The sequence below is a fragment of the Pteropus alecto genome, unplaced genomic scaffold, assembly GCF_000325575.1.
Source record: "Pteropus alecto unplaced genomic scaffold, ASM32557v1 scaffold185, whole genome shotgun sequence".
NCBI lineage: Eukaryota > Metazoa > Chordata > Mammalia > Chiroptera > Pteropodidae > Pteropus > Pteropus alecto.
In genome coordinates, this window is record NW_006438088.1 from 5,199,340 (window position 1) to 5,221,006 (window position 21,667).

Below are 21,667 nucleotides of genomic sequence, written 5' to 3' on the forward strand. Positions count from 1 at the left end.
GGGCTGAGATCTCTTTCCAGGGGGACAGCCCCCCTTCCTCCCAGGGCCCCCACTTGGCAGCCCCCAGTTCCTCCTCCTCCGTGTGAGCCTTGGCACAGGGGAGGCCCCTGCTTAGAAGGACAAATGTGATCTAAAATTAAACCCACAGCTATAATATAAAAATGTCCACGATTAGGTGTTTACAGAAATGAATCTTCAACAATTAAAGAGAAAAGGTGTGGGTGGGGTAAAAAATAGCAATACCCACACTCTGAAGTTTTTGAGAAAAACAGGAAACTAGTCTTTTTTAACCAGTGATGCCCAGAACTGGTTATTGCAAAGAGAGTTGTTTTTCTAATGCATTGTGGTCAGCACAGCTGTGCCAGGAGTCGATTTCTGCTCATTATGACAGCCGTCTGTGGATTTCTTTAGCTGACAAACCTATAGACAGACAAGCGTAATTATCACCAGTAACCTGGTCATTATGGCCGGATGGTGCTTGGAAAACAGTTTGCACAAGTCCTGAAAGCCCGTGAGAACGTACAAAATAAGAGCATTTGGGGAACATGCAGCTATTTCCGGGAGTTGTGAATGACCCAGGCCTATGAGCCATACAATTGCTTATTGTAGAGGGACTGTTTGAATTCTCTCTTTATTTGGATTTTTTTCTAAGCTGACAGACAACATTTGATGTCCAATGACATACTATTTTTTTTTTTTTTTCCTAATTTGCTCATTAACTCAAGCTCTGCTTTCTGATAGTGTTTTAGACCTCTTTATTTTTTGCTTCTGTTTGCTGGTTGGTGACGATTAAATAATGATTTAAAAGTAAAATTGAGGTTGCAGATATCTTGCTTCTTCTTCTCAGAGTCTCACAAATGCACCATCAGCACTGTATTTGTGACCAATGTAGGAAAAATGATCACAGAAGGGATTGTTTTGAGCAATGACTGATTAGATTTGTGTTCTTTTGAATAATGTAAAATGCTTTCAAACCAAATTGAAACAAACTGATTCTCTTTATCTGCACTGTATCCATGCACGGAAGACCAGGTTAGAACAGACTAGTCACAGAGGTTTCCCCTCTACTTCCTGTGTGGGTTCAGTGTAATCGGGGAGCCCCTCTAAGCCAGAGTTCTCCCTTGCAGGCCGTTCCTTTCTGCACGTGGAGATGTCATCTTTTTAAGGACAAAAAGGGGCCTTAGTCTTTGAAAGTTGAGTAGTATAACCTAGATTTCATTGCTTGTTGCATGTCATGGTCACCAAGCCAAGCCATTTGGTCTCTGTGTTGAATGACTTACACTTGTCCGTTTGTTTCAGACTTTACAGTTACCTCTTTAATCAGTAAACTACTCAATCTTCTCTGTCGTGAAGCTTGTTTGCAGTGCTTGATCCAGGCAATGCTCTTGGGCTCAACAGTGTCCCCTGTCCACCTGACTGTCCAGGCCGCTCCAAAAAAGGCAGTCGTTAACTGCTACTGATTTTTGTAGAGCGTCGGTCATGTTAGAATTATCGCAGTGAGAGGGAAGTCGATGCCTTGCATCTGTCTTTTCGTTTCACCACAAAAGTACCGTACGCAGAGTCTTCAGTCTCTCAGTGGCAGTAACATGAGTCAAAGGAGATTCTTTTCACTCTTTTCTCTGGGGGTGGCTTGGGGAGAATCCTGGACATTAGAGAGGAGCAATAGAGGGAAGTCGGGGTACATGAAGGTCTCCTATTTTTAACCCCTGGCTATCTGTTTCTTAGTGGAATGGAATGAGAGTCTACCATGTCCCCCACACCAGTATGTGGCAAAAAAATAATAAGATGATGGCTGTCAAGTACTTTCAAATGCAGATGTCAAGTGTTTTAAAAAGTACCAGCTCTCATGGAAAACAACAACAACAAACCAACCCAGCAAACAAACATGTTTTATGAGAAAGCTTCATATTTCAAACACATTAAAATCTTGGTATTTCGACTGGGAAAACATGGCCCTGAAAAGTTGTGATAGATGTTGAAATGACAGAAAAATGGATTTTTATTCTTTTCATTTCTTTTTGTTCTATTTTAATATATTTCCCATTTTTAAAACTTTGAGGACTAGAAATATCATCTTTTACTTTTCATACTTGGTAGAGCCTGGGTATATCTTTGACACTGTTACTTTTAAACAGCCACATGAAACATAGGAACGGAAGGACAGTATAGTCATCTCAGAGGGAGACTCAGGAATAACAGTATCCCTTCTTATGGTAGAACGATGAATGAAAACTATCCCAGTAGGTCATGCAATATTGCTGAGTGGTTCGCTGGAACTAATGTGGGGCTCAACCAAATGATTACAGATATGTAAAGTATTTGTTACGATGAAAGTCTCCTCAGATTTGTATTGTTGCACTCCCATTTTGTTTTCATTTGTGATTTTTATTACAAAGATAGTTAACGCACTGTACTCTTCTTCTGTCCCTCCTAATGAGAAGATGGTGCTGGGGAGGTGATTACTATCTGTGCAGGAGGCTGTGGCTGACGAGGCCAGTGTGTAATGATTAGTCCTTTCCTGCTGTGCACACATGGAGATTGTTCCTTGATTTCTTACAGTCATCGTTGCTAGTACAGCCCGGAGCTAAACAGTGACTCGCTCTGTCAAGCCAGGGGCCATTTTTGCCTTTGTTCCAAAGGTCCCTCTTGTGGGACTCCTTACCGCCTGGGTGGCTTGTTTGCTGTGTTCACAGACACTCCACAATCGAGCCCTCGCTGTAGAGGGTTTCACAAGGTCGCTTTCACCTACTTTCTTTGGAGCAGCCCCCTCTTCTCATTATCATCTGGGAAGAAAACCATCGTGGCGGTGAGAATTGAAAAGGAGGTTGGAGATGACTAAATCAAACTCTTTCTCTTTTTAGTCGAAGAAAGAGAGGGCCGGAAAGTGGTTGCGTCCCTTGCCCGGGTCACAGAACTATTTGTGCTCTGTTTAGTAGCTCTGCTTTCATTCTTTCTCACACATACAGCCCAGTTCAGGCTTTTCCTGGGGAAGATGATTACTTTAATACTGGTGAGCCGTGAGCATTTCAGGAACTAGCGGATACTCCTGCGTTAGCACTGGGTACTCAGTGAAGAGCCCAGCTGCTGTTTATGGAAATGCTTAAGAAGCAGGATGTGGCATCGGCTGCAGGGTTTTACATTCACATAAGAACTTGCACAGTAAATACCCTGCTCTAGAAAACTTGCACAGTAAATACTCTGCAGTTCGATCCAGCTGATACCAAGTTCATGCCATATCCGTTGTGCCAGCCTCCCAAAGTTTGGCTCTCTTGATTCAATTGCTTAAAGTAAAAAATAAAAAAATAAAAAAGTTAAAGTTTGTAATTCCGAAGGATACCTAATTGGTGGTTTGTAGAATTTCTCTTAGTTGAGCGTGATCTTCACAATGGAGTTTGAGTGGTATAGTAGTCTGTAGGATTTGCATTCTAATCATACGCTTAAACACATCATGAGCACAGTAACATAATAATAAAGTTACCACAGCAGCACAGTTATAAGGTTAGAAGGTTTCCCAACTTGGTGCTGTTGACCTTTTGGGCTGGCTAATTCTTTGTTGCGGGGGACCGTCCTGTGCATTGTAATATATTTATCAGCATCCATGGTCCCACTAGATGACAACACAACCCCCTCTCTCAGTCCCAGGTCCTGACAACCAGAAATAACTCCAGACATTGTTCAGTGTCCCTTGGGGGCCAAAATCACCCTTGTTGAGAACCTCTATAGGCTAACAATAAATCTGAGGAGGACTGAATACGTACCAGCCAGAAGCAAGGTTTTCATTAACAATACAAAGCTTGGCTTTAAGAAGCCAGAGTAAGAAAGTAAGGACTGTGAGGGTTCAATTACTGAATAATGAACATTTCTAGTCAGCGACAGAGTGAATAGCCGCCCAAACCAGGGGATTTCCCCTGATGGCTTGTGGCAGGAATTCCCTTTCTCTTCCTCTTACCCTCAACTGTAGGACACTCCCTTTTCATGACTGCCCTAGCTACCGATTCACTTATTTTCTGTGACATCTTTTCTCTTCCATTTTTCTGCCCCCTCTGTTGCTACCAGTGACTGAATCACAGCTGCTGCTTTTGCAAAAGTCTAAAGCCACTGAGATTCTTCCTGTGGATCCCCCTGGCCCAGTACTCTGCCCTTGGATAATGCGTCTTGCTATTCTTTATTATTTACTTCTTAGTGTTCTTTCTAGACTTTTACGGCCTATGTAGAAAAAAAGTGAGAAGCAATTTCAAATCCTATTGACTTAAGTCCTCAGTGTGATTCTTTTTTTTAATAGAAGCTATGGCATATAAGGTGAGTAGGTTCTATAGTACTGTTATTAAATTGTCTTTGACTAACCTGGCATGCCAATCACTATTTGTGACACTGGTTCTAGAGGAACACATTCCAGATTTCAAAATGTAGGCATAAAAGTGAACTTTGGGAACATGACTTATTTTAAGCAGGAACTGCTTTGGTAGGCCAGAAGATAAGGTGCAGTAGACTAGTTTCCATCTGTTCCATATGAGTTCATCAAAACCACAAGAAGATTCTCAGGTAGGCAGCTTAGACTCCACCTCCCATTGGGACTATACCCACCTACTTTAGGTTCCATACTTGGAGGACAGACAGACTGGACCGGCTAGGGTTTGCTTTTCTGATGTAGGAAAAACAGGCAATTGGCAGTTTCCTGGGATTCCATGAGGATATGCTCTTGTGTATAATCTTTGCCAAGAAGACTAAGTCTGCCAAACGAGGGAAAGGAGAACCCTTCCTATGGCTTGAGATACCAGCTGAAGGAAATCAGTAAGAAAATAACTGGAATCTTAGAAGGTTCTAGAAAGAGTAAGAGAAAAGATATATGTTGTACAAATATACAATCAAACTAAGGGAAGTTTAGATGAATTAAAAGATAAGAACAAAAATATCTTACTCTTTGTTTCTATATCAGATAACATATGTTTATGTCAAATCTGTCAAAGTTAGGAATGTTTATCATTCTAGACTGGAAAGATGCAATGGAAGAGACCACTGCTCCAAGACTTGAAAGGGTCTTCCAATTCCCATAGTTTCATTTTTTTCCCTTTCCCTCTAAATTTGTCAGGTCGCACAAATTGATATGTTAGACTGAGTGATAAATCTGTGCAAGCTAGAATATGAGAATGGTGTCATACTCTAGAACTTTCCTTTGGAAAGTTTCTAGAACATCCATACTAATGATTTCGAACTGGATTTAGGGTGCTCTGGGACATCTAGCAGTTTTGAAAGAAAGTACAGTTTGGGTGGATTTGACATGTGTCTGTTTTAATCACCTCTAATTTGAGGCTTCAGAGCATGACAGGAGGGATGCTTAGCGTTCATATTTTAAGTCATGTACCTTTAGAAGAGCATTGCCTTTCTCAAATACTATTACATAGCTTTCTGATGATATAGCATGCCTTTTGTTATTATATCTACATAGTAACAAACTGTTTTTAGTATCTGTCCTTCACTAACCCCTAAGTTCCATGAGGACCAGAACCATGGTTTTGGGAGTACATAATTGTTGTTTGCTAAATGTATAATTGAATAAATGATGAAATAAAGGAGTTCATTATAACCATTTTATAAGAAAGACATAATGCTTTTTTTTTAATAGGAAAATTCAATAAAGACATTTTCCAATAATGATGTTAAAACAAAATTTAAAGAATATCGTGTGGAGACTTTTTTTTTTTTTGAAATTTATGGCTTTTATTTAAGAACAATGAAATATTGTATTTTCTAGAGGAGAGCATCGCATGCCCTCCAAAATTAATCTAGTGGAACATGGGAGTACAAAGTCCTCCAAACCCATCAATTTTAGTCTTACTTTATCGTAATAAACACTTCTCAGTGCCAAAGTAAATCAGGACAATGATCTGGGTAAAAAATACTCTTGAGCTGTATAAGAAAGATTTTGATTTTGTTGCCAAATTTAGAGCATTCCTTCGTTGTTGTATATGAAACTTTATTGCCATGTGGGTCAGTCAGTAATCAGGGATGGTTCACTATATTAAACTTTCTTTGGTTTGGTACTGGTAGTCCATTTGTCAGATCAAAATCATGAGTGGAACTGAAACTTGAGTGCAAATAACTGCAGGATTCTTGTATTTCTTCAACTCCAGCATCTGTTTATGTCACCACTATATGCATGTTCACAAGAGCATCGGTTTAGAGTCAGACTCACTGGATTAAAAAAACAAAACAAAACATTTAAGCCCTAACTGCCAGGCCATGGACAAGTTCCTTAAACATTTAGGGTTTCAAGTCTGCTGTAAGGGAGGGAATAATAGTACCTGCCTCATAAAGATTTAATGAGAAAATACACATAAATCACTTAGCACATTGCTGGAACACAAAGACTCAGTAAGTGTTGATTTTGTTTTTTTTTAAACATTCTATGTGGTGATTGTTTCAGACTCAATTACTATTTCTAGATATTTCATTTTCTTAATGTTTTCAGTAGTAAACCCAAACTTTTAAGCTTCCTTTTTATGGGATTCAGAGTAGTTTAAACAGAGTCCAAGTTGCCCAAACTATCTGCTACATCTTATAATGAAATTAGATAATGCTCGGTGTATACTTGTGTGTGTGTGTGTGTGTGTGTGTGTGTGTGTGTGTGTGTGTATGAAAGAACCACAACCCTAAGTCTTGCCAGACTGAAGGAAAATAGAAGTCAAATCTTATTACCAGGATTTATTTCAGGCCTGGTAAAGATGCTTCACCTTGGTGGTTTCTCCCACTCGTCTCTTATTTGAACCAAGAAAGTTGGAAAACTATGAATTAAACTTGTAAAACAAGGGCAGAAGTGTTCCTATTATTTTTATATTTTTCGGAAACTGATTTTGTAAGTCATTTTCTAAGTTCTAAAACAGCACCTTTTTCCTGAAATTTTCATCACATTAATACAACTGAGTTTTCAGTTATAATTATACATCACAAACTATCACACGGTAACACTAACATTTTTCACTTGGTGTAATTTTGTGTTTACTCTTTTCGGTTCAGATATTTCCGTGTCACGTAGTAGCTTTCAGGGTGAGAACTACTGTTGGGCATGACCCCAGCCCGAGCAGGGCGAGTTAGTCATGAGGAGCTGAGATTGTGAGAGGTGGGTGGATTCTTTCAGGGTGCCTCTTCAGAAGTCCTCCGGTGTCCTCACTGGTAACTTGTTTGCCAGGTTGGAGCCGAATAAAATGTTTAAAAGTTTCTGAAACAGGGTAGTTTGTGCAGCCTTTTTGTCAAGGGTACTTTCTTTCATCTTGCACAATTTAAATTTGGTTTTGCTATTTCCCAACGGAAGTTGTTATTATTGCATTGATTTAAAATCTCTTTTAAAATGAGGTTTTAAATAGATGATCTGTAAAGTTTTGTTCAGCTTGAAAATTCTCTAATCAAAGTTTACCTTTGCCTTTTAGAGTTTTACTTTGAAGATTTTTCCAGTTTTGTGTGATTTCTTACTGATTCCTTTTTTTGGATCTTCGAATCAGTAAATTAATATTAGTGATTAGTTAATTGTTGAGAATTTGAAATTTTGTTTTAACACAGTCAAGTCATAATTATGTTTCGCTTTTGGCATTCATAAAAAACAAGAAATATATTTCCAGAGGTCATCCCTTATTGAACAGATTTTAAATACATGAATAAAAATTCCATCTCTCTTTTTTAATACTAGCAAACTTCCATGGATTCATAGTTTTTCGATGTATTTTGTAGTCTTATACTGGTTTGGTAGTCTTTTATGAGAAACAACAAACAAAACATCCTGTTTTATAATATCCAGCACAAATCCCAGTGGAATTATTACAGAAATAGCTAAGGTTCTTCCTATATCAGTTAGCAGTTTCTTTTATTTCCATTATTTAATGTTTCTCTTCCAAATCTTAGCAGTGTGACTAAAACAAAATTGATTTGTGTCCTCAGGCACTGAAGTCCTGCTAAGTGTTAATTGTCCAAGGTTTTTATAAAGAGTTTGAAGATAACTGAAGAAAATGTAGGGCCTGACCCACTACCATTGCAATGGTGACCATTGTAAATTGAAAATATTTGTAAAGCTCTTGTCTTTTTTATTATTATTTTTTTTTGCTTTCATGTTTTCATCTTTTTGAAACTTTGCAGGATTACTTGTAAGTTTTCATTTATGTTAAAATAAATGAAATTGAATAGAAAATCTATCTTTAAAGAGTTATGATCTGGCTTTAAGACTGGTGAAAGAGCCAGAATAATGATTCAGAAGCTGAAAATAACTCTACATTTTATGCAATCGAGTAGACCTCTGTACCTTGGCCTTCCCCACACTGGATTAGCAAGGAGCTGGAAGTTATTCCACCCCCAGCATGCCACTATAGATGACATGCTGGGCTATGACAAAGTGCTGTCTAAATGGGGCATGTACGGCTAGAAGGATAACCCTGATGTGCAGGGTGGATTAGAGTTAAGTGACCTCAACTGATATTCATTTCCCCTGAAAGGAAGGAAAACTCACAGGGCCCTCTGTGTTCCAATGAACATTTTCGTAGCATGGGTTCACATGATGGCACCCAGTCCCCTCCCAGTGGCCTAAGCGTGCCGTGTCTCCCTTTGATGCTTGCCTCCTGTAAGGGCTCCGGGACACTCACAGCATTTATCCTGGTCTTTAGGAATCACATTTTTAGACCGTGGAAGGGAGAGTGATTGCTTAATTTTTTTTTTTTTACTCTCTTTACAGATTTTAGTTTGTTTTCTGTGTATTCTTATGCGACAGATAAAGGGAGAAAGGTAAAAGATGATTCTCGAACTAACTTCATTTCTGTCGAGCAAGTGGGTAAACTTTTCTGGGTAGAACCTCTTAGGTCCAAGAGCTGAGTCATCCTTGCGAGTGAGAGTTTGATGCCTCTTCTCAAATTCTTATTACCCAAAATGGGACTATGTACTGTGTCCTGTCAAATAAATAAAACTGTCAGGTTATAATTAAAGTGCGATGCTTCTCTAATTAATCAGAATTGATGGGAAATATCTGGGAGGATATTAGCAATGGAACAACGACGTTTGCATTTAAATGATCTTAATTACCCCTTGACTTAATGCCCAATTAAGATGAACTGGAGAATGTCACATCTCACTTAGCTGTATTGTTTTAGACAGTGGTTTGAGCTGAAAAGGACCGGAGGGCATTAACTTGCATAGTGTGGTGTCTGCTTTTGCAGACAGAAGGTTTGGGAATGTATATTTTTTTCTTCTCTCTTTCTCTCTCTCTCTTTTTTTTTTCCTTCAAAGGAAATTAAATCAGAGCCCCAACGGGAGAGGGTAGAACCTCTGAGCAGACCTCCCCAGTGCTTGGAATGTACAGACCCTGCCACAGCCCAGGGTGCTGCTGTCCTAAGGCAACACACTCCCCTGCTGCTCTCTGCGTCTTTGGCGGCTCACCAGCCTCCCAGGGCCTCCGGCTTTGATGTGAGGAGCAGGCTGTCCTCCGGCCAGGCTGTTGTTGCCCTGGCCTGGGCTTCACTCACCAGAATGCCAGGAGGGATGTCCTGTCTCACCATATACATTTCCACAGCCCAAGTCCTCGTCGGAGGTTTCTAACACTCCCGCAGCCGAGGGAGCCTGCCTTTGTATCAGCCACCAGTGGCTGCCCCCAGCCACTAGGCTTTGTTTTTTTTGCTGGCTTTTGGTGCCCTTCGTCCAGGGGGAGGGCCTCGCTGCCTGGGGGAGGACACCAGTTCTGCCAGATCGGCTCTCAGTCTGAAGGGCCTCCTTGGCAGGGCTCAGGGGAACTGACCCAGCTAGTTGAACAGCTTCCTCTGGAGACACTGCATTGACCTTCATTTGATCTAAGCCTGGCAGCTCGGTTAGTGAGGATGATAATTCTGGCTTGGGCAGTCTTTCTTAACTGAACCTATTTCCACCATGGTTCCAGGCTTGTAGTTAAAATCTGTGCTGTTGCAAATTTGACTCTTATATAAAAGCAGGTGGACACATAAACACAGAGGATGATAGTGATAGATACTAGGGAAGAAAAAATGAGACGATGCCTTATAACTAAGCAAAAGTCTAGACTCAGACCAGAGAGGGGTGAGAAGAGAGAGAATTTCTCATTGATGAACTGTCTCCAGAAGGGCCAATTTGATTCCAGTAGGAATTGCCTCAGTAGGCTGAAAGCAGCCCGTATCTTGCTCTAGTTTAGATGGCACAGTACCTTGTACTGTGTGTGCACTACTGTCTGCATAGGTTTAGTAATAATAGCATATCCCACAGAGGGGGACTTTCTTCTAGTAAAACCCATTCCCCAACCATTTCTTATTTAGTTGTATTAAGTTTTATAACATCTCAAGGTTTTTTGTTTGTTAGTTTCCATAAAGCAAATTCTTCCTCTAATGTGGCAGCCTAATATGAAAAAGATTATTAGCTCTTTTCTGTAGTAGATTGGGAAGGACAGCCTGCATGATCCCATGACCTAGTTAGGGAAGGACGCCTAAAAGGGTTCAGAATAGAAAGGGGAAGATATTTGTAGAAGACAAACTTCACTGTCTTTTTTTAGGGCATGCCCGTTTGTGTTCTATTTCATGCTTTTCAGCCATTCATGGGTAACAGTTTAGCATCCTCAATATTAATATCTTTTTCTTGTTATTTATGAGTCTTTGTATGTGTGTTGTGTGTATAATAGATTGTGGGGGAGTAGGTAACTCCATTGTTGTGTCCTGAACACCAGGGCCTTATTTAATACAGCTCTAGCGATACAGGTATCTTGTAACATTTGAGTCTAGATGCTTTGAAATTGCAGAGGTTTGCCACAATCCATTGCCTAAATTCCATCTTCCAGCAAACACTGGGAGTTTTTGTAGGACGAGAAGGGACAGTAGCTGTGGTTAAACCACAGTCATGCAACTTAACATTAATATGAAATGTAATATCTACAGGTATTCCGTCTGTCATTTCTTACTGCTTAACAATAAGTTCATGAAGTTGGTGGTTGCAAAGTCTAAATTGGAGCTCAGTGAGATTGTTGACCTGACCTAGGAATGCCAAAATGTGTTGTTTCTCTTTCAGATGCTTGCTTTCCCTCCTGTAGCTCACAGGTACCCTAATCTCCCTGTAAATTTTTTCAGTAAAAAATGTTTCGGGATCGAATTTTCATGTTTATATTGACCTTTGTGATTCTCTGTCCCTTTTCTGTTGAAGCCATTGGACAATATATCTAACATATTGTGGGTTGACAGGAAAAATTCTCTAAGGAGATTTAAAAAAAACCTAGGGCATAATTCATTAATAATTTCAATCTGTTTCTGGTTGTATTTTCTTCCCATTGTCAGCCAGTGTGGGAAGAATAATGTGGAACTGAGGGTGTCATGTCGGTATGTGCCATTCAAAAGTATCTTATAGAAGAAAAAATTGTTTTTTTTTATTATAAAAGTAAGATTCAAACACTAAATACCAGATGATCAATCCTATTGTAATGAAGTTATATTTTAATACTGTTAAAATTGTTAATTATCATAGACATATATGTCAAACAAAGGCATACATATGCATAAATATATGCCAACATGGTAAATTTTTGCTACCAGGCTTACACCTAAAATGTCATTAATAACTCAGTTGCTGTTCCCAGTGGAGAAAATGTGTGTAAGACTAAGGTAAGACTACCTATTTCTTCACTGACCTGAAACAGCATTATAATCCCCAAAGCTATAAATTTTAAAGGAGGTCGGAAGTCCCCTTCACCTAGTTAAAAGTGAATTCCGCCTAAAAGTTTCAAATGATAATATCTACAACCACCAAGTAAATGCGCTGTCGTTTTCTCTTATGGGAGCTCTGGTCGCTCCCTTCTAGAGCTGTCTTTCCTGGTCCCTGCTCTCTCTCTGTTTGCATCCCCCACAACATGGGGCCTGATCAAATGTGACTTGCTCTATAAAGTCATTTGCCACTGTTCTAGCTCCTACTGTTCTCAATTCCTGTTATTCTGAGGGTCATTACCACACAGTTTAGCATTTAGCACTTATGTTTTTAAAATAATTTTTATGTGTTTGCTCAAGGCTGATGTTATTATGCACTTTGTTATCTCCTGTAGCAACTAGCTCACTGTTGAGTATCTGCCTTGCCAATGTTCTTGGTTGATCGTTATTTCTGTTGTCTGGCTATCAGAAAAAAACATTGTTATGGACTAGAGACTTGTTTCTCAAAGTGTGGACCTCAGCCCAATACATCAACATCACCTGGGTGCTTTAACAACCTGTACCCCATCCAGACCTGCAGAATTATAATCAACATTTTAACAGTCTCCTCTGGTGACTCACATGCAAAGTTTTCACAGCCCTGTTAAAGAAGGCTCCTTTTCCTGGGAGGGGTGAAGACCTCATGAACCTTCAACTTTCCCTGTATGCCATATTGTAGTGACTGGAGGGTCTGGCTGAAGCAGAGTGAACCTGCCACTGTTACGGTAACAATGGAGTTGTGAATGCAGTCCTAAGCTAACATAGTGTTAACATCCACGAGGATAAGAAAAGGCTTAAAAGTGGCCACAGGGCCCTGTTTAAGTTATTCGTATGGACGGTGCCTATATTCTAATTCAAGGCAATCAGCAGATCCAAATAATTAAAATCCCTTTAAATGGCCTCTTAAAATTCTCAAACTAAGGAACAAAAAAGTATGATTTCCTTTTCCTTAGTTACCTTTTTTTTTTTTCCCCTCCACTTGAAGTGCTTACACACCCACTCAACTTGCTATTTTGAACTCTGGGAAAGAAAATTTGTGGGCATCTTGCAGTTTTTCAGGAAACAGGCTTAGATTAAATATTTGCCACGTTTTCTATGTGTTTCTTCAGGAAAGTGGAGAAGCACATCACTCATGCTTTCACTCAACTTGGCACACAGTGTGACTTTCAAAGTGTGGATGGAAAACAGCTTCTGTCCTTATTTTCCCAACTTCACATAGATATTCCTGGGTTTCTTCCCCACCCCCCATTCCTTCTCCTTGTCTTTCTCTTCCCTTTCACCATAGTGTCTGGAATTATTCATGTGAAATATAGGTTTTGTAAAATATAAGATTCCTATGAGTACCAAGGTTTGTTAAACCAAGGATAACACATGGATTTAATTAACATGTACAACAATATATAGACTAATTCTCAGTCAAATTTTAGTTTAAAATATTTTTTATTATAATTTTAAGTTGTTTACATCTCTCTTTTGTTTTATTTCTCTCTCTGAATCCAAACCTATTTCACTGTTAACAGAAATAAGAGATACTGGTCAGGATAGAGGAAAAGGAGAAGGGTCCTTGGTAATCTAAGCCATTCAGCTATGCTTTAAACGAATGAACTCAGGGATTCGTCTTATAACTATACTTAGAAAATAAACTGGTTGCGTGGGATATTATTTTGTGTTTGCGTCATTGATATACAGTTTAATTTCACTTTTGTTAAGGCAATTAAGATGTTTTATTCCACATAGGACTTAAAATACTTGTCTTCTATTTAATCGGTGTTCACCTACATGTAAAGGATATTATTCAGGATCTTGTGAGGAATTAACATACTTTAGTTGCTGGCCTTAAAGAATGAAGTATTTCCAAATAAGAAATGGAAATGAGGAAAGATACAGAATCAGAAGACTTGTAGAATATAAATTTTTATTGAATATAAAAGTTAAAATGTAATAAAAGTAGAGATACCTTACAATATACTATGTTTTTTAACATGGGAAAACAAAATATTGAAAAGAGACTTATATGTGTGAGCAACACAATTTTATTCGAATTCCTAACTGAATGTTTTTAGTATGGCTGAATATGGAAGGAAGATAATATAGTTAATCAGATAATATAATCTAGGGAAAATGTGTGAGAAATTTGCAAGTATACATGTGTATACAAAGAAATATCAAAGAATGTTTGAAAAAAGGAACAAGGAGTAGCATCTAGCCCTAGTGTGGATTCAAAAATACTATAAAGCAGCTGTAATTAAGACTGCCTAACACAGGCTTACCATGTTTATATGATAATGCACATGAAAACTGTGCAACACAATGCCATCTGGACAAACATTCCATTTTAAATATGTTGATCAATGTAACAAAATGAGCAACCCAGAAATGGACCCATTACAGTATAATATACACGTAAAATATATTATAGCAAGCTTAGTAAATAGTATTGTGGATAACTTGGTATTTGTCATAAATATTTAAATATTTACCTAGATCCAAATATATGCCAGATATCTTAAATGTTTAAATATCTAAAAATAAACTTACAGAGAAATTTGTTGAAAAATTTATATATACATGCTATTAAGAGCCCTTTTAAATGCATAAGAAAAATAGGACCTAAAGGTAGCCAAATTATATGAATAATTTCATTAAAGATGAAAGACAACAAAATCATTTTTTAAAAGGAGAGTAATTATGGTCACTATTAAGATAAAAAAGCAACCCTGAAATACCATTTTATATTAAATAAACAAATATTTAATCACATACAATGGTGAGGAAGTTTGGTGAAAATAGAATGCTCATTTATTGCTGGTAGCTTTATAGGTAATTTCAGTTCTTGACATCAGTTTGGCTATAAATATGAAATCCATAAAAATATCCATACACTTTGATATAATTGTATTTCAGTTAATATTTTAAGGGAAAAAATAATATCTCTAGTGTTAAAATAAGTGAGAAGATCTGAAATATTCCCAGATATAGGAATGATTAAGGAAACGACTAAGTATGCTAACTCTGTGGAATATTATATGGCTAGTAAAAATAAGAACTGTGTGAAATGATGGAAATATAGAATGTTTATGAAGTGCTAAATAAAAATATTAGGATGAGTAATTATATGTGTTGTGAGGACATCTGTGTGAAAATATGCTTACACAAGGGTAAATAAATATTAGATTAAAATTTTTAAAAAGGAAATAATTGTGTTCGGGTGGTGGGGTTTAAGGGTGTTTTTCTGGTTGAAAATGGCTTCAATGTTGTTATGTATTTATAAGGAAAAATATATAAATAACTAAGTGAGACAGCTGTACTAACTTTGGCCATTAGGGTACTGTTTTCCAAATGTTATCTTGGAGCTCTGCCAAAATATGCCAAGATGTCTTGAGTGTGTAACAGCCTCGAGATATTCTGTCTCCTTATTCTTCTTGGCCTGCTTTTTACTAGGTTTGCAAATAAGTGAATTGATTATAACCTTGGTGAAGAAGGTGGCGTGGAGACTGTGGTATTTGCAGGTCTATTTTCACTCACTTTGCCTTCGTTTCTTCCCATCCTAAACTGAGAAGCATCTTTAACTTCATTGGTGCTCAGTAAACTCCTGCTAAATGAAATCGAACTTATGCCTATGGGAGGCAAAGCAGCTCTATGATGTAAAAGAGAATATAGTGCACTAGTAGTCAGGAAACCTGCTTTCTATTTGCATGACCATAGTCAAGGAACCGTGACCTTCTGGGCCTCAGTAAAAGAACAGTGTTTGATGACCACTAAGAATTAGTCCAGGGCTATAAAAAACACTAACATTCACAAGCTTACTTCAGGGTGCTATTTGCTACCATAACGAGCTGATTTACTGGGTTCACTGCTGCAACGGCACACATGCCAAAGTACTCACAGAGTGTCCTGATTAACTCGAGGAGCGTGGTTCCTACATACTGCATGAGGTAAACCCTTCAGCTAGAGAAAGTTACTCAAATCCACTGTCGTAGGTTCATCTGATTTATTATACTCAAATAACTGAAATAGACCAAATGATGACAAACATGATCAAATATTACCTAATGATAATTTTTTAGACCATGCAACTGACTGAAATACAAAGTTCGGATGTACTTAGATTTTCTCATGGAGCCAAACTACCACTGACCGATGTGTTCTTTTTGTTTGTTTTTGTTTTTGTTTTGTTTTGTTTTGTTTCCTAGTGTGGTGAGGCAGGTGATAAAAAGAAATCGAAGGTAAGGAAGTTAGACTCAACTGCTCTCATCAGATTACAACATTATTTTAGGTATTGTACTACAGGGTGGTATAGAAATTGAAGGGAACCTACGATCATATCTCAGGTGTCACTGCTCACTTCTAAGAAAATGAACGTTTCTAAAGAATGTCGTATTGTGGTTTGTACATATGAGGCTTACCTGTTAAACAGATAACAGATCTGTATCTTCTGTGCTAATTAGGGGCAGTCATTTAACTGAATCACCCATACAGGTGACTAATACATTTTGTACTTTCTACTTTGGAAATTTGATGTGAGGTGCACTGACAAATTCCTAGGTAATCTGAAATCACTGACGATTCAGATAACCACAGTTAGATTGAAACTAGAGTATATTTGCTAAATTATAGGTGAAAAACCTTTTAAAATACTGGCTTAATGACGGGCCACACTCAAGTAATTTAAATCCTCTTATGAGGCAAGAACTACATATTTTCAGAAAACAGTATTCAACCTAAGAAATGAACAAGAACAGAAAGAGGAATGGTAGATGTAGACTTTTGTACAGGTTAACTTCATGTTATATACTGAAAAAATTAGTTATAAAGTATTCTTTTTAAAAATTTATTTTTCAGTTATGGTTGACATACAATATTATATTAGTTTCAGGTGTATAATCTAGTGATTAGACATTTTATGTACCTTATGAAGTGGTTACCATAAGTCTACTACCCAACTGGCACAATACATAGTTATTACAATATTATTGAGTATGTTCCTTATGCTGCACTTCACATTTTTGTGGCTGTTTTTATAACTAGCAATTTGTATTTCTTAATCCTTTTTACCTTTTTTGCCTATTTCCCCCAATAGCAACCATCAAAATATTATCTGTATCTAAGAGTTTGTTTCTGTTTTGTTTGTTTATTTTGTTTTTTGGATTCCACATGTAAGTGAAATCATATGGTATTTGTCTTTCTCTGTCTGACTTATTTCACTTAGCATAATACCCTCAATCCCATGTTGCACACGGCAAGATTTCATTCTTTTAATGCCTAAGTAACATTTCATTGTATGTATGTACCACATCTTCCTTATCCATTCATCTATCGATGGACACCTGTGTTACTTCCATATCTTGGCTGTTATAAATAAGACTGCAGTGAACATAGGGGCACATATCTTTTTGAATTAATATTTTCTATATCTTCAATTAGATACCCAGAAGAGGAATTGCGAGGTCACATGGTAGTTCTATTTTTAATTTTTTGATGAACCTCCATACTATTTTCCATAGTGGCTGCACCAGTTTACAATCCCACTAATAGTGCACAAGGGTTCTCTTTAGTGAGAAAGGATTCTTAAGAATCTTCAAGTTTATTCTGCATCATAAATTCCCTTGCTCTTTCTTGGAAAGTGACTTACCCAAAGATAAGTTATTAAACAGTATATTAGCACAAAACCATCATGGTAAGAATTCAGAGAAGAAATGATGAAGCTAGCTACCAAATGTTATTTGAAAGAGCCTTTGTGATTCTTTCATAAAAGGCTTAGAAAAGTATAAAAGTGTTTTCACAGCTCTGGATTTCAAATGTGAAAAATGAGTGTGTTGTATCGTTTTGCAATTCATTGTTTAGGTGCTTATATTTGTTGATTCAGTAACGTTTAAAATAACCAAACCGTTTGACATTTGTCTTGTCATATTTATGGCAAGAACCCTAGAATAATAATTAAAACTATTTATCTCTGTGAATAAATAAGTCTTTTAAGACCATATCCAAATGAGTTTCCTAGATAACTGTTTCTGGAATAGCAGTAAGACTAGAATCCAGGCATAAGTTATCTTAGAAATGAAGACCTATTTCCCACAAATACGGTGGATTTCTACTTAGCATGTATAACTATTACTATTTGTCTTCTCCATTTTTTTGAGCATCTATCTTCCAATAGTGGAACTATTGCAACTTTTTTTTTAACTGAAATAACTACCAATTAATTTTTTAGTATGTGTAGTGGGATTGGCGGAGTGACAGTATGTGGTTAATTCTAAATTGTGTAATAAAAAAATTACATATTTATGATGTCGGAGTAGGTTTTTGAGCTTTTGCTTGAATATAGTTGTGTTTAATGTCCTGAGACTTTAAAAAATACTAAATCTATCCTGGGGGGGTCCTGATTTGGGAGTACCTGGAAGTTGTACAATTTTCTGTCTCACTCTTCTGGTCAACCTCCTAGCATCCCATTTATTTTAGGCTCTCCCCATTTGACATATAGCTTGCTTTCTCTCAAACTGTTTCTTGGAGCTAGATAGCCATTTAATATTTAGGCTTTGGAAAAGGTGCATCTACTTGGTGAAATGAGTAGAATTAACTGATAATATTTATCATCCATAATTAAGATGTTTATGGGACTTCAGTAGAGTATAAACCCTCTGTAGGAGATAAGATATAACATTCTAAGGATGATTTGGAAATTCATGCTAGTGGGTTGTCTCCAAATGATCTATCTAGATATTTAGTTCACATTCAGCAGAGATTGCATGTAGCTAGGGATAATGGCTTTAAGGAACTGCAGCCTACACATTTTCATTGCATCAGTAAATTAATTAGATTCGATGAGTTGAATTCCAAAGCAGTCAGTTGCATCTTTCCCTCATATCTAATTTTACATATCCTAACTGACATCATGTAGTCATCATTTCCATGTGCCAATCAGTACTGAAAATAAACTCTTTTGCTCTCACACTTTGTTGTGCTAGTTTATTGTTTTCTCTATGCTTGAACATTCATTTTACCCCAAACTGGAAACTTTAATTTCGCTGGCAGATGCTCTTATTGTTTTTATAAAGTAGCCTGGTAACTTAAGAGAAGCGAGATAATTATCTTGATTTGATTTATGTGTTATGAATGTATAGCTCATATAATGCTGCTCTGGTTTAAACACTACTCTTTGTTGTTTTTTTCTTTCCTCATTAGGTGGAGTCTTTGAATTTTTTAAAAAGACGATAGTAATCAGATCTACTTGAAAAATTAAGCGAATTGATTTGGTCGGAACTGTTTTACCAATTCTTTAACGTTCAGCCGCTGGGTAAGTTAAGTCAAATGTTTTCTATGTGGTTTGATTTCAAAATTATTGGAAAGATATTTCAAGCAAAATATTAAGCTTTATGTGAAATTTTGACAGTAATGATTTGAGGCTTTCAAAACCAGTGAAAGATAACTGAGATGCTATCTAAATGAACCTATTTGTAAGCTTTTTACTGTATGTCTGGAAATACAAAAAGATTAGAAAATGTCGTTTATAGTTTGAAACCAAATCCTTTTATTTACTATTTGAATGATTATTTGCTCATTGTAATCTTGAGGTAATGTGAGAATATCAGATTTTACTGTTAGTGAGATATTTATGTGTAATTGTGCTGTTTTGTATCAGATTTACATCTAAAATATAATGAACATTTTGAGTAAATCAGTAACTCTTCATATTTTAGTCTATTCTCATTTTACAGAAATCTTGGTTTTGTGATCAGAATAGACATCTTAAGGGCTTAGGCAATTCTGCTTTCTCGTTGCACTATTGCTGCAGAAAACCCTTTAGGTAGAGAACTTTAAACCAGGAGGAGTTTAGGCTTTTAGAAAATTATTGGTGCTGCCAAGACAGAATTTAGTGGGAACAGGACTTTGGCTACTGTTAAAATGTCAGTATAGTAAAACCTGCTCTGTCAAACAGATTTTTGGCATCAGAAGTTTAAATGATACTGATTTTAAGATTTGGTAATTTTTTTTTTTTTTTAATTCAGGCACCCTCTTGCTTTAATTTCCCCTTTACACAGTAACAGAAAATTTGGAAAAAAAATTTGTATCCCTAGTCTAAGTCATAAGATTCTGAAATACTAAATCTTATTATTATATCTAAATTGTGCAGCTCGTTACTCAATTTTTCCTCTGAATAAACTGGAGCTATTTTAAAACCTGACGAATGATAAAGAATGAGAGGAAAGTGTCTAATCATTTGGAGAATCAACTTTGAAACCAAACGAGCAGCGTCTGCTTTACCTGTGGCATCTTAAGACCTGATGAGGTCAGGTGGTTTTGCAGAGTCATATACTATATGCAACGCTAACAACTGCCTTTGCTTTGTCCAAAATAATCTCCGTTGAGGCTACTGCCCCAGAATGTGATTTGTTAGTGTAGACTTTGAGGATTCAATGAGTGTGGAAATATCAAGTGTGGAAACCCCAGGTTCTTTTCATTTTGCCAGTAAGTTTCATGACCCAATATTCATTTGTGACCCATAATTTCCATTGTTATGGGCACATGATGCCATTCGGAAACATTTTTGGATAATTAAAGGGATATAAGGCAGTTAGATGAAAAACCGGTCAGGAAGAGAAATGTTGAAAAGAGTTTCAAAAGCAAAGCCTTAGTTTCTTCAATAGCTATAAGTGATTTTAGAAGATGAACATTAACGTTCTGAGCCACTAACTTAAATGTCTTTGTCTGCCATATTTGATTTTCCATCTACTCACAAGGCTGGTTTTGACAATTATTCCCAAAGTTCCCTACAGTGTCATAGTTAAATTTTCGTTGGCGGGACCTAATTTGAATTATGTTTAGGAGACTGTTCCGTGAGTGCCTCTTGCCTGGACATTGAATGCAGCTGGCCTTCTCTTTGCTTATCACACTTTGAGTTCTAGAAGCCTTTGGTTAAGTCAGCTCTTTGGGGTCATTGTATCTTAACATGATTATTTCTTTGAATTAAATAAGGATGTTATTTAATTCATAAGGTTATTAAACTCCTGGCAGGTAGTAGAGACTCTAACTAGTAGTGATTTTGATGATAGTGATTGATGGTAGTAATGGTCACATTGTCTAAATGTGACACTAATTATATTTTATTAATCATGTGACTGATTCTTTAACCTATCATCTATGACATCACCTGTTGAATACATTTTCTCAACTAAACCAGATATGAAGGAAACACTTCATAAGAAATGGGTAAGATTTTTTCATGATATTTGTGCCTTGTGCAATCAGCAACCTCTCCTCCACTTTATCTGTGAACCTGGCCTTGTCCATTAGTGCAAGTGAAAACATTTTTTATATATAATAAGTTAAAATAATTTGTCCAGTTTTCCCCACTCCAAATTGGTAGTAAATAGAAAACAGTTTTCCAGATTAAAAAGGAAAACCCTCACCATTAGAACAATACTTTTTGTAAAGGTAGTAAATACAAATTATTTTATCTTTATGATAACATGACTTTTCATGTCCTACCATTTTACTTCAGGTAACCAGTGTTTTTGACTTGTCTTAACCTTATTCATTTAAAGGTAATATTAGCTGGACTATGGACTTTTAAGCATATGCACAGATTTATATGCTCTCATTGCATTGGAAGTAATTATTTAAGAATTATTATTAAATGATATTTCTTCTTTAAGCTGAGGAAAGGTAAGAAGGAAGGTGAAAACTATTAACATTCATTGTGTGTGTTCTGCGGAGTAAGAATCTGTGCTATAGCTACTTAATCTTTTAAAAGTGAGATTAAAAATCCCATATTTATGTGAGGAAATCAGGTTTTAGAGCACTAGTTAATTTGCTGAGAATTACATTGTTATGATAAGTAATTTTTGGAGTCAGAAGTTATTGAAATCTTACTTTAAATTAGGAAATCTGAAATATGTTATTTTATTTTTTGTGGAAATTGCTGTATTTTGTGATTTCCCAGACTCGTTCATCTATTCATCTGTTCCTTT

The 21,667-nt window shown here is 36.8% G+C and overlaps 1 protein-coding gene across 1 annotated transcript in view; it reads left to right on the forward strand.

The window, feature by feature from the left end:
• HIVEP2 (human immunodeficiency virus type I enhancer binding protein 2) overlaps positions 1-21,667 on the forward strand; it is a 192,360-nt gene that overhangs the window by 93,717 nt on the left and 76,976 nt on the right. Inside the window, 1 exon segment of the mRNA XM_025049270.1 lies at positions 18,882-18,993. The gene's annotated coding sequence lies outside the window, so the exon portion shown is untranslated.